Source organism: Tinamus guttatus, unplaced genomic scaffold (genome assembly GCF_059628265.1).
Source record: "Tinamus guttatus ecotype Peru unplaced genomic scaffold, ASM5962826v1 Tinamus_guttatus_pri_ptg000227l, whole genome shotgun sequence".
NCBI lineage: Eukaryota > Metazoa > Chordata > Aves > Tinamiformes > Tinamidae > Tinamus > Tinamus guttatus.
This window is the reverse complement of record NW_028288761.1, coordinates 1,464,024-1,490,480: the sequence shown is the minus strand read 5'-3', so window position 1 is coordinate 1,490,480 and position 26,457 is coordinate 1,464,024. Positions and strand designations below refer to the sequence as shown.

Below are 26,457 nucleotides of genomic sequence, written 5' to 3'. Positions count from 1 at the left end.
TCGCCCTTTTAGTAAATAGGTATCTGGGTCCTACAGCCCTTTGAATCCTCACGCTCAGACCCTCTTCCCAGCTCATGCTGCTGCTTTTGGTTAAGCAGGCAGGGAGCATCTTCACGTAGCTCAGCTTTGCAACCCTTAACTGAGCCCAGGATTGCAGCTCCTCGAGCAGTCTCTGACCTGAATTCTGTGCCTATTAAACTAACACCAAGAATCGACTTGGTTTTAAGACCAAGCCCTTTGCTAGATAGCAGGAAAGGACCAGGCCATCAAAACACACGTTCCTACTGTACCTGCAACTCCTCTGTGCCTGGAATTCCTCTCTGCACAGAGCCCCTGCAGGTAGAATATTGAAACTGAGGGTCTCCACGCAAGGCTGCTGTTGGACGGGACACACAGGGACGGCAGCCCTTGTTCCAGCTGAAGGTTAAATGCCTTCCTTCCCTTGCAAAATACACCGCTGCAGACACTGCTGCTGCTGAGACAAATTACAGGAACAATTAGGGACCAGCAAGAGCTCTGATTCACTCTGCCTGAGCGGAGTACCTTTACTTACAAATATGCCTGCTAAGATTTCCTGTAACTAGGTCAAACAATTTCGCTGCCATTTCGTTTCTCTCCAAAGGTTATAATACTCATCGAACGGGGTATATCAGAGATTGTCATGGCGCAAGGGGGAAGGATGCACATTTTTCAAGAACAAGCTTTGCTGAAGCATTAGACAGCAACAATTTATTTCCTTTATTCATTTGTTTGCCACAGTCCCTGAAGAAGCAGACCGAGCCGTCCAGGTGTGTGTGCCACGTAACGACTGCAGGGAATCACTGCTGTGGCCGAGGAGACCCATCACTGCAAACTGCCCAGGGACGGGCAGCACCACGACGTGCCTTCCACAAAACAAAACCGAGCACCACGCAGAAATGAAAGGAAATAGAAAGATTTACTGCCTGTATCATTTGTTTGAATCCTATTATGGAAACACACAGGGGTTGCCAGCGGCAAGCCTGCCTTCCTCCCGCACCCTCCGTGCTGGAACACATCATCTTCCTCCCAGCCCGCTGCAGAGCAGACGGCCCTGGGTGAGCAGGAGGCAGGCAGAGCCACAGGTACCCACAGGGCTCACGTTAACACTGAACTATGGGCAGGAATAAGCCCATGAGGACAAAACATGACAATTTTTGTGGACATCCCCGCTGCATCCACTCTGACTCAGGACCTCTGCCAACTTGCCCTCACAGCACTCCTTTCAGCAAATCTACACGTCACTCTCCATTGCAATACTTATCTAGAAAAACTCCTTGTGTCATCAAGTTCCATAGAGCATCAACAGAGTTAGTCATTAGAAAAATACAGGTAGTGTCAGGAGCTATGTTTGTGCCCAAGTCCCCTACCTACACTTTCAGTCTATAAACAAATGTGGTTTTCAGTAGTTTCTCTTTCTCCTGGTCGCTTTGGGAAAGACTTGCACAAGCCACTGGAGAAACTGACTGCTCTGAAACACTAAAATGACTGTACACATCTAACACGAAGCAAAACTGAAAAACAAGGTTCCCCCAAATTACAGTGCAAAAATTAGACAGAAAAATATGCATCTTTTTCCTTTCTTTGAAGCCAGCACTTTCCTTTTAAGTACTTTAGTAGCCTGAATCGCATGCATGGGACCACCAAGGTGATGAAATTTCCTTCTCCGAAGCCTTGGTTTTGCAGGATTTACTCGATTAAGCTGCGGAGAGGGAAGCACATTACACACTGCTGACAGCACGCATTTGCGCGTGTGAACACAGATGAGGATGAGGTGAGATTAGGACAAGCTTGCAGGGATTTATCCCAGGAGGTTATTTATTCCATGACAGCATAGATTAAAAGGGCTGGCTGTCCCTTTGGCCTTACAAGCACCCGTGTGATTTTACAAGCACATTTCACATTGGAGGGAGGGAGACGTTACCAGCCAGGTAAATACCTCAATAAAATTAACAGTGGCTGCATTCACGAGCGACGGCGCTTTGCATTCGATTAGCACGACACCTCCCGGGGTCCTGCGACGCCTCACAAAGAAATGTTCTCTTCAGCCTCGCTGGCGTGGGTGGGATGGATCAGTCCCAGCTGACAGATGGATACGTTGAGTCAGAGAGGCCGAGTGTCCAGCCCACGATCACGGGGTGCTGGGACAGGAGCCGCCTTCGCTGGCACCGCGAGCGCAGCTCCCACCCCGGCGAGGAAGCGCCCGAGGCCGCAGCAGCTCCCCGGGCCCTGTCCTGCTGCTCCAGACCTCGCTGAAGCTCTCAGGGGATTAAGCAGCAGAAACCAGGCGGCCTCGTTCCTCCAGCCTCATTCCTCCCAACCCGTTCTCACCGTAACGCGCTTCTCATTTCTCAGTGACTGGCTGTTCTCCCTCGGTTCTGCTTAATATTATTTGTATTTTAATGCTTTCTAGGAACCATTCCAGCTTTACATCACAACAAATATCACTCAGTAGGGGAAACACTTAATCAGCCTGGCCATGCTTTGGGTACTTTGCTTTACGAACTGGTTCAATTAGTCAGAGAGCAAAAAGCAGTGCCTGTCCCACAGCCAGAGCCCTCCCCACTAAAACTAACCCTGTTGGGGACCTGCCCTGGTAGGTCTGAGGGTGGCTTTCATCAGGGTGATGCTGGCTTGAATTCTGGCACTCCTCCATTTGTCCTCCAAGAAGCATGAACAAGCAAAATAAAAACGCACAGAAGCTCTAGACTTTTCTTCTCCTTTTCTTCTTTCCACACATACTGGGTATTTCTCTCTTTTTTTTTTCCTCCCTCTTGGTCTCATGCATAGTAGGTCTTTCCACAGCCCTCACTGCCCTAGTACATCTCATAAATGAGGTCAGGCCCGTTTTCCACAAGGCCTGGGAGATTTCTACAGCGCCCACTTACTTGTGACTATTTCTTTTGGTACTAACCCTAAACCCCGGCCTTTGGAACTTACCCAGCGCCGCTTGTACACCACCAAAACACACCAGTCACTGTCCTGCTGAGAAGCACTGAGCAGGCCCAAAAATCAGAGGCTGAAAATGGAAACTCTGGATTTCCTGACTCCATAACCTAACTTATTCTATAAAATCCTTCTCCGCTTCTCAAACAAGGATGGCTGTTTTAGGGGATTCCTAAGATGACAGCCCAGAATGGCAGAGCCCAGAGCTCTCCCCCCCAAAAAAAGGAAATGACACATTAAATATGGATCAACAAAAGGATTTGGCAGTAGCAGAGGAGGACTCTGAAGAGCATCGCTGCGGATGCCCAGGATTGCAAACGTTTCCTCCCCGCATCCCACCTCGGGGGGATCCAACACAGCCCCGCGGTGCAGCCAGGAGGCGTCGCAGCCGCTTGTCCCCCTTCCCGCTCCCATCCCGCTCCACGCTCCGCTTCCCCCTGCTCCCAGCCAGAGGAGCTGTCGCCAGCTGAGCCTGCAGGTGCTGCTCAATTAACACAGACCTGGAGCTCCCCTCTGCCCCAGAAACAGCTCCGTGCAAATGCTGAAAGGGGGAGGAGGGGAAAGCGAGCAACAGCAGGAGAGAGCAGGGAACTATCCAAGAAATAATCAGTGGAAGAGGAAAAGAACAAAACAGTTAAGTGGGGACAGACAAATGGATAAATGTAGATTCCCATCTCTGATCTGTGCTGCGGCCTAGAAGAACGTGGCCTTCTCCAGCAGACTGCTGAGGAAAACCAAGCAGGAAGCCAGATAAAGAAGAGTTCATAGACAAAATGGTATCCAGAACAAAACAGAGCCAAATGGATCCTCACAAGGATGAGTGGATTGGCACCCAAGAACCAGCAACACAGGCCATGGGGCTTTGGAAGGTATCGACCGGAGAGCATTTGTGCATTCCCGGGAAGGACCCAAGTCCTGGATGCTTTCCCTCCCACCTGCATACACTTGTCCGATGGCAGGCCTCAAACCAGAGCACAAGCAAAGGGCTTTCTCCAGTTCATAACATACCTTAAAAACAAAAAAACAAATAAATAAAGGCCAGATCACTGGCACCTTAAGGCAACATCTGAACCAGCTGTTGGAGGCTGGCAGCCTCCCAGGTCCCTAGGGAGCAAACAAGGCTGGCACAGTTGCACGCAGCAAGAATTCAGCGCACAGATAACATGCACAAAGGAGGACTACTTGCTATTTCACCAAGATCTTAAGGCAAATAACACAAAAAAGGGGATAATCCCATTCTTACTGGGACAGAGAGTACCCGTGTTCACAGTTACTTCACACCCACTATCCCGAGCACTGGGAAGGCTGTGCTGCCTCGGACAACCTCAGCGCAGCGGTCTCCATCAGCCTGCTTGCCTTCCTTCCCTGCTTAAGGTACTGTTACTGTAGTAAGTACCTTAAGGATCATAAGGGGCTGTTCCTACAGTACCTTAAGGATCATTTTCATTCACAGTGAAACCATGGGGGTCTTCCCTCTACAGAATACAGCTCCCTAGCTTTCCACCTTAGCATCCAACTCTTGTGAACACACTTTATTCTAAAATGGCCACTGTTTGGTTACAGGAGGGTTTTTGGTTGGTTGGTTTTAGGGTTTTTGTGTGTGCATGTTTTTGTGTTTTTATTTTCTGAGTGCCGTTTTTCTCCGTAACACACACCCTGCCCAGGTGTGGCAGGGAGGAAGCAGGTAGGCAAGGCTGGCACGTACTAGGCACGTCAGCCAGGGAGGTTTAGATGCTGCTCCCTCTCTGTGGGAGTTTGATCAAACCAGACCCCAACCCAGCACAGCTTCCTGCACAGACTGATTCCGTCCTTGCACCAGAGTGAACCAGAGCAACTCCTCTTACCCACTTTCAGTAGGAAGCCCTTTTCTCCACCAAGCAGGGATGTAACCAGATCAACAAAGATTTATAGGTCAGCTCCTCGCCTGGAATTCTACCTGTCGTTTGCAGTTTGTGCATTATTTATTCTCACAAAGAGCAGGTGAAAAGAGAGAAAAGGAAAAAGAGAAATGGAGGCAGAGAAAATGATCAACATCTGCTCTTTGCAAAAGGCCGGGCCAGCTGAAAGGGAAATATTCACTGTCAGAACTTGGCTCCACCAAAAGGGAAAGGGGAGTTCAGCGTTACTCCACGTTAATTATTTACTGGTGGATTTTACTTTGTATAGGCTTTCTCAGGAACTCGTAGCCCACACCCAGCATCTTAGCAGCACCTCCACAAACTGCAAGCAATGAGGAAACCAAGGAGGGAGGCGTGGAGGAGACACCTTGAATCAGGAGGCATCAAGGAGCACCGGGAAGTGCTAGATTTTATGAGCCTGGGGACTATCAGCTCACCAGAATGACAGGGTTACACAGCTGAGGAGGAGGAGGAGGGAAAACACTTTCCTGCAAACCTACACAGTGACATGGAGCAACACGGAGTAGCTGAGCAGGACTATCCTACCGATTTACTCCTCTTGCTGGCTTCTCTCTCACTCCAAATAACAGTATCTGGGCAAAAGTTTTAGTCAACATTTCCTTGCTTTTGAAGGAAGGGAGTTTCATGTTACACTGTTTTCCTTGAAGGAAAGAGGAACTAGAAACATGAAAAGTTCCGATTTTGGAAAACTCTGTGGGGTTTTATAGGAGGAAGCGAGTGATCTTTTGCTGAAAACAGGACATGATTTTTTTTCCTGTTTCTTTCTAATTTTTCCTCCCACACAGAAAATACTTCCTATTTTCCCCTTAGTTCCGGTTTTCCATCATTCACAACAGCAGCCTCTCTTCGATCAGTGACCGGCAGAAGAATTTTGAAAGGTTTGAAATACCTCAGCATTTGCAACACCCTCTTCCCAAGCTCAGAATAAGTCCCTTGCTCATATATTCATGTTCTTTTTGTTCTTTTTTTTTTCTCCTTTAACCATTTTTTCACCCTCTCATGTACTGCTTATCCTCTTTAGAAAGAGGAATCATTGGCACTGCCTTGTTTCCACACCAGAATCCCCGAGTGTGCCACGTCCAGCGCACACACGTCACGACCCTGCGCTCCTTCCTGCCGCCAACCCAGCACGCAGCTCCCAAGCGGTTCTGTGCAGGTCCTAGGACCTCACCCACCACACAGCATCAGAACTGCTTGTTACTTCCAGGTTTGTTTGTTTGTTAACAGAGCAGCATTTTCAAACCAGGGGAGTTTTCCCATTCTCTTGTAAACATTTTAAAGGGGAAAAATAAAGTCAAAAAAAAAAATCTCTTCATCTCTTTTTCCTTTAGCTCAGTGCAACACTGACTATGTTCTCTTATGCAATAGCAACACTTTTCAAATAGACTTCTTTCAACAAAGTGTAGAAATATTGCCAAAAAAATCCACTCAAATGTTTGGCATATATGTTCTCTCTTTTCCGTCACTTTTCAATCATCATCGCACAGTGCGTTTGAAATAGCTGTTCTCATATGTCTTTTACCAAGCTTCTTCACATTTTATACAACATTCTTCCTCTTAATAAAGCCATGAAGTCTAGCACAGCTCAAACATTAGGAATGAACATCCCCTAAAGCTGTTCCAGGTTAACACACAGTAATCAGGAGTACAAGGCTGAGGACCAGGTTTGTAACTTGCTAAGGTCCACCAGGTTGTGAGCAGAAGCTGCCACAAACCAAACGAAGGTCAAAGCACTTAAAGTATCATGCAGGAACACCTCCTCAACTCATCTGCGCAGCAGCAAAAGTCTGACATCAGCTGGAGGCAATTTTCAGCTGCCAAGGTGAAACAGTGACTAAAGTTATCATTTTTAGCTCCACATGCCCACACATCCAACAGCAGCAGCAGGAGATGTCCACCCAGGACACTACGTTCCACTCACGTTATTCTCGGATGTGTTGGCCCCAATACAAATTTTTCCCTTCACAGAGATCAGCTCCGTCAGACTCTCATCACTTGCAGCAGGTTGCCTCTGGAGATCATCACACGTGCTGCTTGCCTGAAGTGAGCATCCTCCACTGTCCCATGAAGGTCAGCTCGCCAAGAACAGTTACGACCTCCCGTCAGCAGCAGATTTGCTGCACACAGACATCAGAGCACATCAGATTTGTCAAGGTACACAAGAGAGGGACAGAAGTTCCCTATATCATGAGAGAAAGAAACATACAATCTTTGACCCAGGAGCACGGAGGGCTTTATTTATGGAGACCATTTCAATAAACGGACGGGTTTTCAGATTGGCCATCGGGAGAACAGGGAAGGGAAACGCCTTATATCCGTTGTCACTTCTTCTGGCAGGGAGAGGCCAAGTGGGATGCTTTAACACCAGTCCCTGTCCCGCGTGGACATGATACTTGCTCCATCACCCTCACTTCGGAAGCTCACCTGATCCAAGGACTCTCCAAGATGTTGCTTTCTCCCCGCAGCACAGATCAACCTTTCGCGCGCTCCCCACCAAGCGCAGTCGTCTCCTCCTGATGAGCTGGATGGTAATGCTCCCCTGATTGCAACCTCGGGGTTTGCTCCATACGCTCCCGCACTGCAGCTGAGGTTTTCAGAGCAACCTCAAGAAAACCAAGGCAGGTTCTCCCAAATCCCCACCTCAAAGGCTTTTCCTTGTGATTTAGTTCAGGACTGTGTAATGGAAGATACATTTAGAATATGAAAGGAGAAGTTCTGATAGGCCTAGTTGGAGCAGTTTAAGAAATTGTTACGCCCGTCAGCCTCTCTGCTGCTCCATAAGCCTGTACACATCCTGATGCTAACTTCCAGGGCTGGAAGCTTCAGCCTCCTCCCCCCGTGAGAGGTGGTTCCCACAGCACCATTTAAAACAGGACCTGGACCCTCTACAAGCTCTGCTCCACCTGCCAGCCTCATTGCAGGTGCCACAATAACACTTTTCACACTGCAGCTTGCACACTGGAAAGGTGGGACTGGACCACAGCAAGCATCAGTGTATAGACTAGAGGCCATTCATATTGAATAGAAACCTTTCTAGAAACACTTGTTGCAGAGGCTGTAAAGCCTTGTTCTTCAAACTGAAGGATTCAACATTCTGAACATGTTAGTGTTCAGGTCTTGAGGTGCAATGACGTGCCCAAAGACTGCTGGGTCCAATAACCTACATCTTCCTTCCACACACCCCTTCCCACTTTCCCCAAAAGCAGGTCAGGACCTAGCCAAGACATTCGCTCCATATAATCCACCCAGCGTCTATAAACTTTGGATTTCTGGTCAGTAATTACATAAAATGAACTCAAACTTGAAGTTTAGGTGTCAAATCTAGCCTGTTTTACTACCCTCACGGCAATGCCTGCGCGCTGGCTGTCCACACACCGCGGCTTCTTGGCTGTGCACCCTTCGGGGACAGGCGTGGAGCAGAAACTGCTGCTGAGCACGGAGCCTGCACACCTCTGCACGCTGGTTACTGTTTAACCAGCACCCTGCCTTCCTGACCAAGGGTCAGGACTCAAAAGCAAGGACCTGCTGTCACTTACATTCCAATGATTGTTTTCTAAGGAAAGGAAAAACACTGGGGCAAGGAGTAAAGGATTCCCCTGATTACATCAGGGAAAGCCACTGGCTCTCCAGCAATGCTCCCTGCCAGCAACTTGCATTGCAGGGACTTGAGGTGGGAACAAGCAGCAGAGGAGAGAGCACAGCACCACCAGCAACAGCAGCTTCACCACAGGCATGGGACACAAAGGAAATTCAGCTTTACCTTGCTTACCTTTCCCCTTTGGTCCTGCTTTGTCCTTCTCAGAAAAAAAGGAGGAAGAAAAAACCTGCATGCAGGAAAAACCTGCACCACACAACGTACAGAGGTGCTTTACTGCTCCTGGAGAGGTGGCCAGCAGCAAATTTCCACCAGAGCCATCACATAAGGCAAAGAAGCAGCTTTGCTGCTGATCCAGGCAATCCCTCTGCCTCAAACCCCACCAGCACATGAGGAGGTTACTTAGCCTAATTAAGGATTTCATGCCATTCACCTCTGCTTTCTCCGGGAAATGTGAGACAAGGGGAGTACAAACAGGTTATCAGAGAAGTAATGGCAGGTGGGAGTTAATGCCACACTGAATCAGAGGGGGATACAGCACAGCTGGGGCAACAAAAACCAAAAAAAGGAAAAAGAAAACATTTCCACACCCACAGGCAGCCCAGCAGGGTCAGGCCATTTTGCAGATCTATGTGAGCTGCCCAGCACCAACCGCCTCTGCTTCCACCAGCTCTACCAGGACTTCCCTCCAGCCCATGGCCACTCACAGTGTCACCACTGCCCTGCCAGAAAGGCAACGCTGCCCCAGAGCTCGCTGAAATCCACTCTGATTTCCATGAGCCAAGGGGAGCAGCTTAAGTGTTACCCAGCGCTGCCAGCCCTTGTGATGGATAAATGTTTCTGGGATCAGGGGCACATCTTTATTTAAATGGCATCTTTATGGCGGGTGAAAATCAGCTTCATCACGCAACGCGTTTCTGTCAACCTCTTGCACAACCGAGCGCAAATGCACCTCGTCACTCAACCAGGCTGCTCCTCCAGAAGGGCCGCGCGCCAACCCGGGCACGCAAGGCAAGCACGCTGGCCCCTCTACCAGGACCAGCATCACCCAGCTTTTTATAGAAAACATCTGATCTCCCAAGAACTCCCATGTTAGCATAAAACGAATTGCAAAAATTCCGCGTTGTCATGGGCCAACCACGTGGCTTAGGATTTGCACGCTCAGGTAGCAACGTAAAAACGCAAAAGGTCACAGCAAAGACGCCCAGTGCTGACCATCTTACTTGAGAAGAGATTTCCTTCCTCCCCATTTTAACTTATTTCACCATTTAAAATAGCTTGAACTAAGTCAAAAAAGGCATGTTCACTTTGGAATGGAGTTGTATGCATACGAGGAGGTATGGCAGAACAACTTGTTCCTCAGCAGCTATTCTAAACTACAGCTCAGTAACAAATCCAGTATATGTCTCTGTATACGAGACACTGTGTTGATCCGAAAACCCAATTAAAGTAGTGGGTGGAAGCTCAAAACCTTCACAAAAACATAAGCTCTCACTAACAATTCCCTTGAACTAGGGGCACACTGACCCAATAAAAATTAGTCAGATTTATTTCTTTACTAGAGACGTACTTTCCAACCTCAGGCATTCAAAAATCATCAGTCCAGGCCCAAAGTTGATTAGACCTGCAATAAAAATGAGAATGTTTATAGCCCATCCTCCTCACTGGCACTCTTTGAGAGTCTTATTTTTCAAAGCTTTCTACACAAGCATGAGAGTTAAAAACTTAAGTTTATTTTAAATGAAAGATTAGATTTTAAATGTGATTACAGATTTAAGGCAGCAGGGTCTGTAACAGGCATCATATACTGCAGAGCTTACAACACGATCACAAGTAATAAACAGCACTGAACATCTTGAACATTAAAATGAAAACACTAAACAAGTTAAATTAAAACTCCATTTTGCTTGTTACTCTTATTTGTGATCTCGATATCCCAAATCAAGAAGTACTTCAAGAAAATGACCTTTATCTATCTTGGTTTCATACAGACTGAAACATAGCCTAAAGAGGCCTTCTCAAGGAGAAATGTATTCTTGAACTACTGTGTTAGTATTTAACTTTTTCTTCTTTTTCCTTTCTCCAAAATTTTGCCCAGTGTTGCGAGTGCTATTCAATGGACTCCCTCTCTCTCTAGTTGCATTTCACTTTCTGGATCTCATTGCCACCACGCTCAGGTATAGGAAGACAATCTTTAGAAACTCATGTTCAACCAAAACAAAATGTAGTCTAAGGTTTCACAAGTTTAGAGCTTTAAACAATATCTTGTTTTTACAAAATGTAAATTAAGGATCCAGTTTAAATAGCGTCTTGTTACAGATGCCCTGCCTAAAACACGCTCAGCAACATGGATTTGTTCACGATGGCCCACTCGTGCTACATCCACATGGGCATATGCTGAATAAACACTCATATTTGTGCGCGTACGGTCTCGGCGCGAGCGCCTGTGAGCGACACAAGGCTGGTTCAACCTCGAGGACGGCTGCTGAAGCGTTATCTGCACTCAGCGCGGTTTAGCGCTGCTGGGCTGAAAGGAAACAGCGAGACATCCTGTTTATGGGCTGTAGAGCCCCAATGGATAAACAAGTGCACCTCAGTTACAAGCACAGGGCTGGGGGAAAGAGAAAGAAAAAAAAAAACACAGAACGAACTAGAAGAGCAAGGGAGAGACTCAGCAGGTATCGAGATAATGCAGCACCTGCTCAGCCAAGGCCTGAACGTGAAAGGCAAGAGCGCGGCGGGTACAGAATGTGCGGCGGCCCCGCGCGCCCGCCCGCTCCCGCGCGCGGCTCGGCTTTCACGGCCGACGCTTGGCTGCTTCCTGACACCCTGTGACGCTCAGGCAGAGCTATTTTTCCACCCCCCGCTCCTTGCAGTGACACCCACACTATCGAAGCTTTCTATGTACTTGTTTTTGCCCCTGTTGTCAGTGCCACGCAGGGCCGCCCCGCGGCCGCCTGGTCTCTCCCTAGGCCGCGCTCGGAAGCGGGAAGGGCGCTGCACGAGGGCAGCTCGCTCCGGCCTTGCTGAGCTCCGAACAACATGGGGGAAGATTCTGCTTCACAGCCCTTCTTCCCACGTCTGGCCTTTCTACAGTCACAGCGGCCAACGGGGAACTACAGAAAATGCACCGATGAACCTCCCCCTGCTTCTGACCTTAAGGATGGACTGAACAAAATGCTAGGTCCTTCCCTAAAGGCCCCACTCTGGTGGAGTTGCTCAGACCAGACCCAAGGTTTGCCTGCATCTCCACAACAGATACGTGTTCTTGGGTTTTCCTTGAACGAGAAGCAGAAAGCTTTTAGCCATTTAACGCCAGACCTAGAAGCAGTGCAGTGGAAATGGCGATTGACTAGAGCAGCAGCTCCAGATTCATCCCCAGCCTTTCCAAATCCTTCCTCAATAAAGCAGCAGTTCTGCAAAGAGCTGGCAGAGAAACACATCTGGCCAGTAGTGCCAACACAGCTAGCAAGGCAAACTGGAGAGGGAACACCGTCCCCCTGCCCCGGTGAGGAGGCAAGGAGTAACCCCAGACTCTTCCTATCTGCTGTATTTTCATAACAAGAGCTGACTGCTTCTAATCCCATTTTCCACACCTGCCCTGCTGCATTCATCTTTTTCCCCCCCACCAGTGAATGTGGGAGATTAAGCGTATTACAAATTCCCTGGATCCCCATCCAAAGCCTCCATCCTCTCTAGTTAACACAGAAGGGAACGTTTTGTCTCCCATGCTTTTGGTTACAGGACAAGCATCCCATCTTCAGCACATACAGGAGGATGTTAACAGTGCTCTTTGCACCAATACCTTGCAGGGTAATCTGAAACAAGAGACCCACGTCAAGGACTAGGTATGTCTTCTCACATCTCTGTTACCTTTTTTCTCTACCTCCTTTTTCGTCTTTATGGGCCAGGAACTCTGCACAACAGAAGTACCAAAAACAAAACAAAACTAAGTGTTTTCTAGCCCTTACAGATATCTTGGTGGCCCTTACAGTCCCTGAACGCTTCCATCACCACCAGTCGGGCATAGCCCTGCCAGTGCTTCGCAGCAGCCACACAGGCTTCCAGTGCTCCAAGGCCACATGGAAACAGGAGATCCTGGAGACAAGGCAGCAGAGCCAGCTGCTCGCACAAGGAACCAAGGGACAGCACACCTGAGAGCTGCTCCCTGGAACAGAGTCCTAAGCAAGTGCTATTCTTTGCCTAGTGCAAACGAGAGTGTGACTCATACTGGGTTTCCACAGTACCTAACACCACATCTATGGACTCACCTTGAACTCAAGCAACTAGCATCAAGTGTGATGTGACCATGCGTTAGCCAGGCAGCCCAGCCAAGAATGACCCTAATTCTAGGCAAGCCTCAGAGGCACAACTCTAGGTTAATGAGCTCCTTGTTCATTAACTCCATGTACTCCTGAAGCCGTTATTTTCCCTCGTTTCCAATAGGAAAGAAGGTTCATTGAGAATGAAAGTTAGTGACTTGCAGAGAGGAGGGACAGATGCTGCCTGATTGAATGTGTGAAAAAATTCTGACAGGCAGAAACGCACCTCACATGTCTTATGGTGGCAGTGAAGCAATAAATAATCTAATAGACTTCTAAGGCTCATAGTAATAATGTTGTACTCTCTTTTCAGAAGCCACTCCCCATTCTGGATGACATCTGTCACGGTATAGATGTTCCTGGAACAGGGAGATGTTTTTAAATCTCTCAGTGTGGCACAAAACTGTGAGCATATCAGCCAAAATACCAGCCACCAAAGCATTTAAATATAGCCATGCACATACCATATATAGATGAGAACATAGACAGATATGTGTATCTAGCAGCATTACAAACAGACATTCCTTCTCTGATCTCAGAGCACTTGACAAGAAACTTCCCAGCCTCCAACATTAGCCATGTCACCTTGCCCCGCGTCTCTCCATTGGCTCCTGCTCTTCAAGTGTGTCAAGTCCTGTGTCTCCATTTTTGAGCACTTTCAGAAGCCTGACCTTCCTACCAAATCTGCCTGTCTCTTCCTGCACCTCCCAGTACTGCTCCCAGCCTGCTACACTGCACTGAAACTAGTCTTGTTTCCCCACATTTCCGAGCATCTCTCTGCACACAAACCTTCTGAGCCTGAATCTATGAGCCCCAAAATCTTCCCGCTTCTAACCCCTTCTCAAGATCTATCCTTAACAAGGTGGCCTTTAAGGGCAGTCCAATTCACTTAGGATGTGCTCACTCCAACATATACAAACTCTAGTTATGGTTCCTATTAGAAGTGGGAACAGAGAGTTAGTCATAACAACAGAAATGGATTTACAACTACAAAACTAGCAACGGCTACCTGTGGATATTGTGTATTTTCTTCCAAGGCACTCTACTAGCACCAGAATTATTGCAAGGGGAAAAAAAAAAATGAAAAAATGACCTGACGTTTTGATAGCACATTTTCTCATAAGCATCAAATGTGCATCAACATTTCAGAGTGCCACAGCCTTCAGAACCAGGTTGATGTTTAAGCCCTTGATACAGTTTTCTATCTAATAATAACCCCAGAGATCACTCCTTGCCTGGCTGCATGCCAGACCACATGCTTTTTTTTTTTTTTTTTAAGCTTTGTTACACACGGAAATGTTGACTTTAAGAAATTCACACCTTTCCGCGAAACCGATTGGCCAAGACTTTGCTTTCTGTTGTTGAGGAAACCATGATGAGGGGGGCTGGGGAGGGGAGACAAAGGGGAAAACTCGTGTTTTGCTTTCATGTGTGCTTTATTTTCTCCTCTGTGAGGAAACACTGAGAAAGGATCTGACCCAGTTGCTGTCTGGAAGTGATTGTATCAGTTCCACCTGCTTAATGTGGGTATTATTCGAGACTGCAGGCACAATGACTTGGAGACAAATAAGCACCGACTCGTGTGTTCTCAGGGGACAAATGCAATACACTCATGCATGAGACAAGCAATCCACAGCAGCAGGACGGTCTCAAGGTTGGGGGAGAAAGAGGAGGGGGAGGACTGAACATCTCCGTATGTTTGTCTGGGGAACAGGGATATTATGAGGAAAGCTCCGCTTGTTCAAACATTTCAGAGTTTGCTGCACATTAATTCCAACACTCAGGAGCAACAAAAGAGCTGCTCCAAGAGATAGAGCAGCTTCATCTCGGGGAGGTACATCATGTCCGTGTCAAGCTTTCAAAGCCTTATATACTGCAAGGAGTTCAAAACAGTTACTTTACATTCAGTGAAGAACAGCCTTGACAAAGCAGACTCCAAGGCACAGTGCAATGCCATTTATACCTGCTATGGATCCAGCCCTATGCGTCACCACGTTGAAGCATAGTCTAACCACACAGAAACAGGCCTGCAGACCATTTCTCATAGCTAAGTCCGCTGGGGAAAGAAAAAAAAAAGGAAAAAAGAAAAAGAAAATTTACTGCAAAAAGAAAGTCTCCAACTTCGCAAGTTGGCATGGCAAACAACTATGTGGTGACTCTACTGAGATCACCCTGATAACATTTAAAGGATATATTTTGAAAAGAAAATGAATTTAAAAAGTGTACCTTATGTTGCAGCACACACAGAGGGTCACTGCTGGATGAATCCTTGCTCTACTAGGGCTATCTACCAGACATCAGCAATCACCGCCGGCCTGTTTTAAGCTCAGGGAGGCTGTGCTAACCCAGGCTCCCTGCTGTGACCATTTAGCACAATGCTCTGAAACACCTTCCTTCTTTTTCCTTTCTTTTTTTAAAATCCAATTAACTATACCCAGTGTCATGTACGCAGCAGGTTGCTGGTATCACATCCATGTCACCAGCAAGATCCTATGTGCAGATCGTAGCCAGAAGACCCTTGGTGTCTCCTGTTCTGCCCTTTCCTTCTCCAAGATGTAGGCAAAAAACCCCACCATCCTCAGCACCTCCTCCGACAGGGCTCCAGCACCCTCAGCCAGGCAGGTGCTTGTGGCAAAAACAGATGCTCCAGGAAAACTCTTCTGTAAGACCTGATTTTTTAGCTATGAAATGAGTTTCTGTTTAAACAGACATTAATTACATAGGCTCAGGAATTTCTAGTTTTTACCACTTGAAAGCACCCAAAGCCACTTTGAGGCTTTTCCCTTTTTCTCTCTGAAGTTTATTTGCTTGGTACACAGATCGGTGTGTGCTCTGGATCATTCGGTTTCTGCTTCACCAGCCTAGAGATGGAGCAGCAGCCACCTGGATGGCTTATGGGGGGGTTGCTGAACGTCATAACAGCTTTCTACACTGCAAAACACCAAGTAGTCCAGCTCCTTATGCGAGCTCCTCATCGTCTAAGATGAAATGGAAGACTTTGCTGTTGCCTTTTGTACTAAAAGATAACATTATCAGAAGCGCAAGCCCATGAACCTGACCATCTCCCTTAGAAGTTAAATACGTCCCTGCAAAACCTACCTGTCAGCAGCAGGTTTGGTTTCTTGCACAGCATTACAGGCTTAACAGCAGATCAAGGCCTTGCTTGTGGTTGGTAGAAGATGTGCTACTACCCTAAATCCCTTACAGCCTTCTGAGCAGGCAGCTGAGGCCAAACCCCTGTTATTTGTCAAACCACCTGCAGGCAGGCAGCACTTGCCATGTCAGGCAAGGGGGGACAGTGGTCATCACCCTGATAGGAACGGGACACTGCTGGGAACACCGGTGTCAGCTTGAACACAGGGCACAATCACAACTACTTGCTCGTTGCCACAGTACCACTGTCAATAGAAATGCCACTTAAGATATAAGATATGAGGAAGATATGAGGAAGAAGAATAGAACAAAGGGACTCAGGAAACTCACATCGATTCTTGACTTTGCCGTGTATGTACACAGACTTGTAAGTATGTATATAGAGATCTGGGCAAGTCCTTCAGGCTCTCATGCCTTGGTCAGTCAAAGGCAAGCAACACCACTGCCCTAAAGACAAACTTACTTTGAAACCGGAGGACTTGGTAAAGACCTGCAGACAAGAGAAAACCCCACATCACCTTCCCCACCCCATCAATGGAGATGGCAAGAAACTTCAGACGCACCACTGAAACCAACCTCTCTGGAGAAGACCGTCTCCATCACACTCAACCCCAACCCACATAGAAAGCAAGGCTTGGGCTAGAACTCAGATACCCTTTTGCTAGGCTGGCCACACTGCCAACCTACATGCACCAAGAGAAAACACCATGACCGAGCAGCTTCTGCAGCACCTCACAGAAGTGGGGTGGGAGAGGGCAGTCATTTTCAGCAATGAAAATGTAATGGAACATTTTGTATCGATCTATTGTGGAATGACTCATTTTTAGAATGACTCGCCTCCTCTTCCCCTCACTTCCCCACCCCCAAATTATGGACTGCAAGAAATGTGCCGAGATAATGGGCAATTTCAGATGTTCTCAGCTCCATTTTTTCTCCTGCTGTAACAGCCTGCCATGACAGTAGATGGACTGAGCTCCAAAGGAGATGCCAGTCATGCTTCACTACCCTTTACAGCCTATAAAAGTTGTCACTAACTAATGGGAAACTAGGGAGAAACTAGAACAGGATGGGGAGGAAATTAGGAACCTGAAGGAAGGTCTGGAAAGTGTCATCCGCAGAAAGAGACCCAAAGGTCAGTTGTGGATCAGACATAAGGCTTACACACACCAAAAAAAAAAAAAAGAAAGAAAAAAAAAAAAAAGCTGAAGAGAGAATCCAGCAGGGAAGGGGAAGGTGAAGGAAGTTCTGCTACTCCTGAACGCAGGGGAGTTTCTGGTCCAAACAGATACATAACAAAAACCAAAAGCAACTATTTCTAAAAGAGGAGAGAAGAAACCAGGGAATGAAAAATACATTGGATGACAGTAAATCCTTTCTTGACTCCTTAAGTCCTTGAGACTGGAACAAAACCTCTAAGGAAGCTGTAAAAGTCTTAAGGCCTTTTTAGGGAACTAAAGGCAGTACATGTATAAGCCAGATGACCAGTGAGTTCTTCCCAGCTCACTTCTGTGGAATTTAATGTACATTTAGACCTAGCTGCAAGGATTGCAATGCAACAAAAACATTGATCCCACCCATATCCCCTCAAGTGCCACTGGAGAGCAGCCCTGTGTTGCTCCAAGAGCCACTCGTACCATAAATCCATTAGCCATCTCTATCCCTCCAGGACAACGCTCTTATAAAGAAAAGGCCCTAGGTATAGCCTTGCTACCTAAAAGCAGAGTCTAACTTGTTGCCTGCCTGTAGGAGTAACTTTTATGGCATCAAGCGGGAGGTGGTCATTTACTTAGGCACTTTCCTATTAAGGTTTTCACAACGGTGCACGTACAGGAATACATATGCACAGCATAAACACACAGCCCCTCACCAGAAGCCCAAGGGATCTTCTAGCCTGGAATTCATCCAGACCCAACACTCTCCATTCAGAGAAGAAACTGGTATGTTGTATGCTGGCAAATGACTAATCCCAGTAGCTGAGTTACAGCACAGCTTTTAACACACAATCGAGACACGTTAAGGTCATCTCAACTCTCATCTACAGCATCCTACAGCATGCCCTCCCACTGCTGCCTCGCTGCTTTCTTCCACCTACTTCTTTCTCACTTTCTAGACTCCCCTTCAACCTTCTTTTCTTTCCTTTCAGATCTTCTCACCTCCTTCCATTCCTATTTATCCATCTTCATCTATCCAGTCCTCTCACATCTTGAAACACCCCTCTTTCCATCACCCATAACTCTACCTCAGAAGTACTTTTTTTTCTAGGAATCTCCTTTATCTCCCTCTCCAGCAACCACCCTCTGCTCTCCCCTACCTGGCCCTCAAGTGCATATTTTGATTGTCTTGGATTGCAGACTCTTTAGGACAAGGACTGTCTTCTTCCCTACCTGTAAAGGGCAATACACATTTACAGGGCCAGGTAAATGATAAATAAGCAAACTCAGCATTCCAAGGTGGCTCAGTGTGGGCTCCCTCCACAGAGCTCACTTGGTATTTGCCTTCAATCTACAGCACACTAATCGACACATAAGACTTTTTCTTCCTTATCTCTTATCTCTCAGCTGCAAGGCTGTTACTTAAATTTATCAGCATAGTTCATAAATAGTTGAGAAAGGGAGGTGAGCAAACAAAGGGCTTTTACCAGCACTGCTAACCCAAAACCTCAAACCATGAGACACACAGAAGCTTGTAGGAGCACCATGTGCGTTAGCAATAGGAGAGCATGGTCAAAAATAACTTTCTGGGGTTATTTCAACCTCCTCCTCATGCCTCATTTCTATTCAACAGGATTCTGGACTAGCAGACACACACAAGTGTTTTTCAGGAGAGCATCTTTCAAAAAACTACGCTGACTTCCAACATTTAGGTGCCTCTCTGTCACTGACTTCCATCACCAGGTGCCTCTGCCTTTGGAAGGAAGCTGGAGAGAAGTAGGCTGTTGGGTGTGCATTAAAATGGAGGGTTACAAAAAAATTAGCCACAACGCACAGAGCAAAAAGAGGCAACCAAAAGGCAATACTAACTAAACAGTTCATAGGGTTCATTTTATCACCAGGTTCCTTATCTTAGGAGAACCTGAGTTGTCTGAAGTGTCCTGCTCTCCGGCCCTCTGCATTCCTCCGCTGCCCAGCCTTCATCTCCTGCCTCACTTTACAAACCAGCCCCTTGTCTTCACACAGTCCAACAACTCAGTCATTTAAAAATGCCAATTTCCAATGCCCTTTTTGAAAAATATCTTCCAACGCTCATTCTGAGCTTGCAACAGCCATGGCCTTCTCTGTCCTTATAGTTTTACAGGCTCTATGAAATTATCTGATACAGCTTTCTCACACACATACCTCTGCACTGCAACTAGCTAATAACTAACAGAGCCCTCCGGACAGCACGTATGTCAACAAGCATAAATGATTATACTATTATACTAAGGGAACTCTCATCCAAACCCTTAGGAAGGGTTGACATTTTTGCTATTTGGTTTCGTTTGAATTCAGTAGCTATCTCTAGAATATAGCAAAGAAGATTGTATTTAAGCACATAACTTTAATATACATTAAAACCAGCCTGCAAACCGCTATGGTTAAAAAGAGATGGTCATTGTAGGCAAGTCAGTCAGCAATAAGAAAGATGAAACTGAAATTAAAAACAAAACCCCTGTCAGCTCCAGAAGACAAAGCAATTACCTAGAAAACAAAAGGAGATCATGTAAAAACAATCAAACCAACAAGCACATCCCCCCTTCACTTTGAAGGTACTGTTCTGTGTAGCAGCTTTCACTAGGGAGATTGAAAAGCTTGTGCCTAACGCTGCCCCTGGAGAGCTGCCCAGTTTTTACATCGCCCAGGGCCCTGCGCATAAACGGGCAGCAGTGACTGCGCTTCCACCAAACTCCTGCTGGCCAATCCTACTGGTAGGTAAAACTAAAAAGGCCATTTGGGGAAAATATGGCCTTTATATAGCTTTTTTAAGTGCACGCAGCTGCCTCACTTCTCTAGAAATAGAATTTAACAGCCATGTTTGCAGAGACAGATTTCAAAGGTTCCATCTTCTAAGAAAGCAACCTACACATCCAGAAACAGGAGGCCAGATTTGTTTTTATACTGGAACCCCCCTCCATATGTTCAAGTATGCCCACGGATTTACAAAAACCCTGCTCTGAAAAGACGATGTTCATTCAGCAACAGGCAGCGAGAAACTTCCATTTGCCTTCCTATACAGCAGCTCCCAGGGAAACCAGCAGCAGCCAGGCACAGTCAGGAGTAAGGAGGAGAGCATTTTGATGGGGAAAGCAATGTAGAGAACTGAAGTATAAATATCCCAGAGCTACAGATGATCAGCACCTCTCCGTTGTTTCTTTTATGAACAAGTGACTCAGGATCAGATCCCAAAACATTGTTATGATTTGTTCCAGCTGATAAAGACCGAGACCTGGGCTGCATGCCCGGGTCTGCCCTGGCCCACTGGATGCCTGCGAGCAAGTCGCTCCTTAGGCCTCTCCACATTCACACCGTGGCTACATGTCAGGACTCCAATCAAGAGGTGCCTGTTCAGAGCACGGCTACGAGCTCCCCCGGCAACACTGCAGGAGTCACTCAAACCACGAGCTTCCTCGGTGTTTGTGCGTGCAGCAGGGATAATGTTATTTTCCCACCTTTTGCGAATGACAAGTCCTACAAACTTCTTTAGCTAAAGAGTGCTGAATTCCCATGGATTTCACACTGTAAGGGCTCAGCCTAAAGTAGTAAATGGTTCCCAAATGAAACAGGACCTTGCAAAATTTCATAGAATCACCCTTTACTGGCAAGAGTTGGACCAGTTGTCTATGGGATATCCCTTGTTTTGAGGTTTTTTGAGTTTTTGTTTTTTTTTTTTTAATGAAGGGGTACTAAAGAAAACAACCTGCTGTGAAATGACTGAAATTCCCATGCAAACAACCCATTAACAGTATTCAAACACAATTTAAATTACTAGGTGTTAAAATGCTCCTCAGCTTCATGGTAAGTTTCCAAGAAAAATTACATGCTATGTACTATTTAATTGATTGTTTTCTACTTCTGAACATTCATTTATTCCTTTCTCCGGTCTTTTCCTTAATTTCAAGAGATAATAATGACTTTCCATGGGGAAACGGGGAATGGCTTAAAAAGTTGGAGAGAGATTTACCTAAAAAACAAGTATGTAGGAGGAGAGTAGCTGCCAAAAGAGAGAGCATTACTAGAACTCATCACTGTGTTGTTTTCATGGTAGGAGTGCAAGATAGTACGTCACAAGAAATCCTTTCCCTCTGACCACAGGCAACAAGGCTTTTTAAGCTTGATGCTTCTTTAAAACAGACACCCCACATTTCAGGCAATAAACAACTGAGAAGCCTTGCACTCAGCTAACTGTTAGAAGACAGACAGCAGGAACAAATCAAGAGCAACGTTTACTTCTCCCAGGCTTACTAGTCCTTGAACTGACGTGCTCACTAGAGGCAAAAAAGTTTTTCTCATTTGAGAGATCTCATCCCAAATGCAAATATTTAGATCACAGGAGCAAATTTCCCCCAAAGTTGACTGACATTAGAAAGAATTAGGCCAAGAGTAAGGTCTCCTGCTGCTTGCAACAGCTGTTACAAAACAATGTGCATCATAAAGCTAATAACAGCAGACATTTCTTAAAAGGCTGCACTCTGCTCTGGCACTAAAGAGGAGCAGCCGCAGTGTCAGGTAAAGCTCCATCTGGGAATTCCCAAAGTAACAATATGTTATGTATATGTATGTATACATATGTATACAATATATGTAACAATCATGTCATACGCTAGCAACGTGTGCCCATTTTATGAAACACTCACCAGGACTTGGTTTACCTTTAAGCAGCTCACGCAGAACTACTCCACACTCAAAAACGTATGATGTTATTTGAGTAAGAAAAGCATGCTTAACAGTACTTTTCATCCTAAAATGGCAAAATATCTGCATACAGGAGTATGCAGCAGCTGAACATGCAGCAGTCACATGGCATCAGAAGATTTGCATCCTCCCAGATTTGCCACATGGCCGTAACAGCCCACGTAGCCCACACGGCGCCTCAGTTTCAACATCGGCACATCAAGGATAAGGCAGCATTTCCCAGCCTGCAGACATGATTTAGTGTCTAAGGGCTCCGAAACCTTTGCCTAAGGGAAACACAAAGCATCAGATACAGAGGATCATCCAGGCCTGTAATCCTGCCTCTCCTTCACCCCTTGCCCTTTGAAACGTGCTATCCACGTGCCACCTGGAGCAGCTCCCCTGCTGCGGGGCGCGTGTGCCTGCCCCTCGGCACGTGCTGAATCCCCTTGCGGCACCTGGACTACACGGGGACGTTGCCAAGACTCACCACGGGCCCCACGAGCCGGGCAGTGACCACGTGGCCTGGCTCCTGCATGGGGACAAAGGGCGGGCTGTGAACCCATCCCTCGTACACCACCAGGGCTGCGTGGACTGCACCACTTACGGATGCCGCGCTGCAGGAGGAAAATCTTTAGTCCTAATTTACAGTTCATCCCTTAATGGCTCCACGCCTGGAGCAGGAGAAAATCCTTTCTTTGGCATCTGCTGCAGGTTCTGGTTAGCATCAGCAATCACAGGTCAGTCCAGCTCCCTGGAGAAACACCAGGGCACCCAATGCGAAGCCCGTGATGTTGGCCGCGGGCGTCTCCTCAGGAGGCAGAGCCGGGGCTCCCCGCCGCACCACGCGGTGCCCACCAGCTGGGACGAGGCTGGTCACTCGCAAGGCGGGAATCGAGCTCAGCCTTGGTGGTCCGCTTGGTTTTCAGTCGCCTTCACTCTGGCCACGTCCTCGGGGCGACGAGACAGAGCAACAGGCAGGAGGGAACGGCCCCGGGGTCCTCGCGCAGGTGTAATGGCAGCCATCCCCAGCCCTGTTTTTCCATGAGGCCTCGGCCCCACTTGTCACATCTCCCCACATGCAGTGCGGGAAAGGGGGGAACTGCGAGAGGCGGAGCGCTTCGTCATTTCTGACACGCAAAAACAGCCAGGTTTCCCCCAAAACGCCAAGCTCAGCTACAAGCAACAGGACAGGCTGGGCCAGGCCCTCAGGCGCACGCACATGCTCAGCCCGCGGCGACGCTCACCCGCAGCACGGGCTGCCCCACGGAGGGGCCGGCAGCGCAAGGGCCACGTGTGTACACGGGCAACGCGCCCCATGCCCCCTGCGGACACGGCTCCTTGTGCCCCTTGTGCCGACACCAAGCGCAGCGTGGCGGTAGCTGGGGGCTCGTCAAGGCCTCCGAGCACTACAGCGGCCTGTTGCTACTGCATGGATTAAAATGAAGTAAATTCTGCAAACTCCAATTATGTCCTGCCTGTGGGAATGTGCTCCAGCAGTCCCAGCACTGCCAGCTCTGTTGCTGGGGGCTCAGTGCTTCCCAGCTTGTGTCCCATCCTTGCATAAACTGAGGCACCTTTTGCTGACCAGAAAGAGTTCATTTCTTGCCTCAAAACCTGATGCAAATCCAGCTCTCTCAGGAAGCCAAAACGAATATTAACCTCACGTAGAAGGGCAACGGAAAACCAAAGGTCCAGCTCTTCAACAAAACTCTAAATTTAAGGTAGGGAACGTGTGATAGCAACAGGTCCGAAGCAGCCTAAAAACATCAGCTAGCGAGGACGCCGCACGCGTCGCGGAGCTGCTCCTCATCCGCACCCCTTCCCAAGCGGCAGGATGGAGCGCCCTGCTTCCCGTTGGAGGCACGGGGCTGCCGCACGGCCCGGAGCCGGCGCTAAAAGCACTCTCCACGCGTTACATGCTCCAAATGACAGGAGGAATGCGGGGTGGTGGATCTCCGCTCCGGGTTCCTGGGTATGGTTTTAGCTGCCATGAATAAAACAGGAAGCAAAATGGTCACCCCCACCCCCTATCCTGACTTTCTGGATGAGCTGCAGTTTCCTTTCAGGAAAAAGAAAGGAAGGGGGGGAAAGGAGAATCAGACAGCTGCAGTATCAGACAGATTAGAAAACTCAAACTAAGGAAAAATAAAGAATAACAGGAAAAAAACATGCACTGAACCTCCATTCAGTTAAAGCAGCTAAGTGTCTTCAGTTCCCTCATGAAACAGGGTTAAATATTAACATTTGGGATTCATAGTATATGGGCTTTTTAACACACAACTCTTCCTTTTAAGACAGAAATCATATTTAAGCTATATTTTACTTGCTGACAGAATATACATACATACTCAGTTAATTCATTAATGCGGTGCTTTATTTCCTTGCTGAATTCACCAGTGAAACTAGAGGGAAGAGCATGACTGAATGGAAGCTGGCTAAAATTATCCTTATACCTAGGCCTGAAGAAACAACGCAGGGAAGAACGTTTTGCCGTTGAGCCTAAAACACCAAGCTATTTTTCCCTGCTACAGAAATTTTCATTGGGTCCCTTTCATTGACGGGTGAGCAGAGATCCACATGCCTGCCCCTACCAGCAGCCATGCACACACTTTGATGCAATCCATCTGACTAAACAAAACAAAAAAAAATCCCAAGCCACTTGCTAAAGCAGCAACGATGCACTTACCAGCATCCAGGCAAGCTCCTTCACTGATACGCTTCTCTCCCGAACAGATCAAATTTGGAACAAGGTCCAGGAGCAAGAGAGAACTGAAAGCTGACCACAACAAGCTTCCAAAACAAGAAGAGGAGAGAGAGAGAAAAAAAAAAAAAAAAGGAAAAAAAACCTTACTACAGGAATTCAAATCCTGCTTCCACCAGACCCTGAGTCACCTCCCCTCCCTTGCAATAGATCAGAGCAATGGGTAAACATTTCCAAATATGGAGATCAAAACTCCAAAGGATGTCAAAAAAAATCACCCTTCTCTCCCTGGCTTTGGCACTCGGATGACTTGCCCCCCTCAAGACTGAATTCCAGGCGCCACACGCGTTATCCGCACCGACCTTCGCGCAGCCGGAGCCCCGGGCGCCCGGTACCGCTGCTGTCCCGGCCTGCGCTCGAGCAGCTCCTGGCCTGACCCGTGACACGCAGAGCGCGTCCCGTCCCCTCCCGGGCGCACGGCGGGTGAGCGCCGGCAGAGCCCTCGCCCGGGCTGCTCCATCCCTCGCTTGACTCACCCGCGGAAAGCCGACCAGAAGTGTTTTTCAGAGCGTTATTTGAAGGCAAGTAGGCAGCTTCGGGCTCTGTTTATAGTGATGCTAGCTCAGCAGCACAAGAGGCAGGGCTCAGCGATCAGACCTTGGAGAAAGGGATCCAACCCGTCTGGCAAACGGAGTATGTCAGCACGAGCCAGACTGCCTATGGCCACGGGGTTCGACTTGCCACATCCAACTCCAGCTGGCCCTTGGGGCAGAGAAGAGCTCCCCTAGCCTGGCTCATCTGGTGCTTTGCAGAAAGAAAAGGAAAAAAAAAGTGTATCTGATTTTGCTTCACATGAGGAAAACATGGATCTGAGCAAAGGAATGTGCTCTTTGGACAAGCTGACATCTCCCAGCAGCCCCAGAAAAGCAGCAAAGCAGCATCCCTCGATACTTGCCCTGCCAGAACCATTTTTCCAGCCTGAAACCAAAAGGTTTCCCTACCTTAGCACCCATGACTGCACCCGGGCTGCACGTGCAACTTTAAACACTTTAAAAAAGGTCAGGCACTGCCCCAGGAGGCTGCCTGCCTGCACTCACCATGGGAGACCCTGCAGCTGAAGGGAGCGGAGAGCACAGAGACTCTCCTCTGCTTTAACAGGTTGAACTTCGACGCTCACCCCATGAAGCAAATCTGGGAGGCAGAACAGTTACGTTGGCAGGGCCGCAGGCAGCCAGGGCCGGCCTGCACGCAGCCATCGACCCACAGCAACGCTCGGGGGTACCAGCACGGCGCGCCTCTCCCGTCACCGCGCGTCCCCCTCGGCTGCAACAGCCCGTCCACAGGGCGAGAGGGGCAGGCACCGCTGCTGCCTCCCTGGCAGGGGAGCAGGGTGAAACCCTTCTGCCCAGGAGGGAAGAGGTCCTCCTCGGAGCTGCAGCATTAGCCATACCGAGCACGCAGCACTTGAGGAATGTGCAAATCAGGACGTTTCCAATGGGAACAGACTGCCGAGTTGATACTACCAGAGCGATTCCCCACCACCACCCACAAGATGCTATTGAATTTATAGGAAAGGAATTCCAAAGCTGACTCTGCCCATGTATGGCCAAAATAAACTGTAAAAAAGCGACATTACAATACATCTGGCTTTTACTGATACTGAATCACCGACTTGGGGAAGAGCTGAAACCCTGCAGCAACTGAGGCCATATCATTGCCTCCCGTTACTGGACAGAGGTCAGGGATCCACAACAGCGTGAGTTCTGCCACTGTTACCACAGGTGAGAGAAAACATGTGAGTCTTTGCCTCAGGAAAACAACAAACACAAAGCTTTCTGCCTTTTAGAATACACATTCATATAACGATCCATTATTACCACTGCAAAATAAATAAATAAATAAACCAGACTCAGGCTCTGCTTATAGTAATGCT

The 26,457-nt window shown here is 47.8% G+C and overlaps 1 protein-coding gene across 1 annotated transcript in view; it reads right to left on the bottom strand.

Moving 5' to 3' along the window:
- The window catches only part of LPP (LIM domain containing preferred translocation partner in lipoma), a 295,572-nt gene extending 270,616 nt beyond the window's left edge, over positions 1–24,956 (bottom strand). The window contains exon 1 of the mRNA XM_088525533.1: positions 24,510–24,956. The gene's annotated coding sequence lies outside the window, so the exon portion shown is untranslated. The remainder of the gene's footprint in view (positions 1–24,509) is intronic.
- Between the last annotated feature and the right edge of the window lie 1,501 nt (positions 24,957–26,457).